A 3,349-nucleotide genomic window follows, 5' to 3' on the forward strand; every position below is an offset into this window, starting at 1 on the left:
GCATTGCTCCTGGGCCTGAATTAATAATCTGCATTATCGTTATCTGCTCAGTTCTGTTCTTACATGATTTTCACGGTCACAGTAGTGACATTTATGTTCATAAGAGCAGGAATTGGATGAAATTTGAAAATCAACATCAATATAACAAAGAGAGAGAGAGACAAAAAGCCATACATTGCCCATTTCAGAACTGCAATGGAGATCTTGAATTGATTCTGTTTATATATTTAACTCTATGGTATGTCTTTATTTCCTTTTCCTAAGTACCTTGGTTTAACTAATACTAGGAGATTGGTGTTTCTGCTTCATCTCTAAACACCTTGGGAGATGGTTGCAAGTCCTTGGACCTAGCCTGTGCTATAAGGTTCCTAGTCAGGCTCAACACAAGTGTTAAGGAACAGCTAGAATTAAAAATGAAGATCAGTTAGGATTTAAACTGATCATGTCAATCAGTGTTCTTTCTTTTTTCTTTTCTGTCACTATGGAAAAATACTTGAGAAAATTAACTCAAGGGGCAAAAAAGAGTTTGGATGGGGATGACCCAGTGGGTAAACTACATCTGTACAAGCCTGAGGACCCCAGTTCGGATCCTCAGAGTCTGTATGATAAGATGGATGTGGTAGACCTGCCTCTAATCCCAGTATTTGCAGACACTGAGAGAAGATCCAAGGATCTCACTGGCCAGCCCATCTGGGCAATGGGTGATCTCCAAGCTCAGTGAGAAACTGTCTCCCAAGTAAGTGGACAGTAATAGATGGAGATCCCCATTCTTTTCTGAGCAGTTATCTATGATATTTGTACTGTAGATTCTAAATGAGAGAGTTTAGCAAGTCTGCAAGAGGTGAAAATAAAGGAACAATTAGCAGACAGCAGGTTGGCAGCAAAGTGTCATCAAGTCTGGAACTTATAACATCCTTCAGAAATGACTAGGCAAGCCTAGTTGAGACAGTAGAGTCCTTGGTAGAACACAGCCTCTCCTTGGGTGAAGCTGCTAAGTAAAAGACCAAATTCAAAGTATCTGATAGACAGAAAAAGAATATCAACTTGGGTTTCTACAACATCTGACTGAAGAAGAAATGACTGGAGAAGCCTTGCTGAAAGTCATGCTGGAGTTCCTGATCCAGATGTGCCCTGGAGACAATCTACGTGAAAGAGCTTCCAGTGTCTCCACTGCTGGCTTTTTTATGTCATGGAATAAGGAATGGTAACCCTGGTAGACAGTAGTGGGTTTTTTGTTTGTTTGTTTGTTTGCTTGTCTTTTTGTAGCTGTTCTCAGATGTCCATTGTTTTTAGTACCCTTAGCTGTTTGAAGTTCTTTCTCTTTCTTTGTCTCATCCCCAGGGAACTAGCCTGCTCTTGGACAAGAAGTCTTGGAGGACTGGAGACAAATAGTGTCAACTCTGAGACAAAGGCAATCCATCTTGTTCTTAGAGTCTGCTCTCAGCAAGCACAAACAGCACATGACAATTTACCAATATAATTTATACTGTGATATCCAATGTCCACTCTTGACTTGTAAACATGCACCACCACCACCACCACCACCACCTGCCCCACATACACAAAGAAAAAGGAAAGACTGATTTGGGTGAGTTGATTGATAGGTTTCAGGCTGCTAGAGGCATAAATCAGAATATTGGGGTGCCAGCTGGGATTTCTAGGTTCTTCAGCTAGAGAATAAATTGTATTAGGGATAGATGAATTGTGATAGAAATAAAAGCAGTTTGTTTGAATAAATAAATAAATTAATTAATTAAAAATAAATACAAGAGGTACTCTAGGGGTAGAAGTAGGCCAGTTAGCTGAAAAAATAAAGTCAGCTGCTCAGTAGCTGTAAGACACAGGTTAGTTCCAAATCTGTATAAAATGTTTACATAGCACCAGCAATCTCTGATGCATGTTGTATCTCTTGTATATCGCCGTGGTAAGAAATGATTTCCATTCTTTCTGCTAAGTGGTGTCTTTAATAGGTGATATTTCTGTCACTTTTCCCAACTCCACTCTCCTGCCTCAACTTTCCACTGAGAGCTGTGGTCCAAGAAATCTTTGGAGAGTTTAAGATTGATGATCAGTCTCCTGTTACTTATGTATTGATGCAGGGTGCTTCCCTTGCCACAAAACTCTCTCTCTCTCTCGTTCATCTATTGTAGAGAGAAGAGGATTTGGATTTTCTGTATAGGGACTTGCCTAAGATCTTTGTATCACAAAGAGCTTAATTTGAAACTGCCAGGTGACCTATAAGATAAAAATTAACAGGGGCTGGAGAGATGGCTCAGCAGTTAAGAGCACTGGCTGTTCTTCCAGAGGTCCTGAGTTCAATTCCTAGCAGCCACATGGTGGCTCACAACCATCCGTAATGAGATCTGGTGCCCTCTTCTGGCCTGTAAGCATTCATGTAGGCAGAACACTATATACATAATAAATAAATAAATCTTAAAAAAAAGAAACTATAAAAAAAGATAAAGAGCCAGGCGGTGGTGGCGCACGCCTTTAATCCCAGCACTCGGGAGGCAAAGCCAGGTGGATCTCTGTGAGTTCGAGGCCAGCCTGGGCTACAAAGTGAGCTCCAGGAAAGGCACAAAGCTACACAGAGAAACCCTGTCTCAAAAAACCAAAAAAAAAAAAAAAGATAAAGTTTAACAGATTAAAGGTATGAACTCTAAACCAAAGAAACATGGTTACACCAATTAATGACTTCCTGACAAGATGGTGAGAACCAGTAAATTAATGTCATGTTTGTCCCAGAAGATCACATATTATGTACCTTGAGTGCAAAACATAACCCTCCACGTATGTTGATGGAAACAGCCCTAATTAAACTCAGTGGATTACATAAAAAAAGGGGCATAAAAGTAGGAAGAAGGGGACTGCTGGGAAGAAGAGTTTCAGCAAGAGAGAAAGGAGTAAGCAAGGGAGGAAGTGAGAATGAGCAAATCCATTATGTGCTGTATTAAATTGTTATTGAATAACAAACTCTAGTAATATTCAAGTGAATGATTCTGATGTAAAATTCCATGGTGGAATAGATTAAAAGGGAGATAATATGAGGTTGTGAGCATTAAGTAGCAAGAGTGTGCCCCCAAAAGAAACAAAGAGCACAAAATATAAACTAAGTTTATAACCTCTAACATCTTAAATAATGGAATTTGTCTTTGTGTTACAGTTGGCTTGTCTGTGATTGTCTTGTGTGCTTGTTAGTAGCCTATACTAAGAGTTTTGTAGGATGGTCTGTAAGCTCTGAGTCATGGTTTCATTTTTCTTCCCTTTCTCTAGCCTAGTTTTTGACTGTTGAGGTTGTTATTGATCAGTATTACTGCAGGTCATTGTGGTGTTTTGCTCTGCTCTCCTG

Source organism: Peromyscus leucopus, chromosome 7 (assembly GCF_004664715.2).
Source record: "Peromyscus leucopus breed LL Stock chromosome 7, UCI_PerLeu_2.1, whole genome shotgun sequence".
Lineage (NCBI taxonomy): Eukaryota > Metazoa > Chordata > Mammalia > Rodentia > Cricetidae > Peromyscus > Peromyscus leucopus.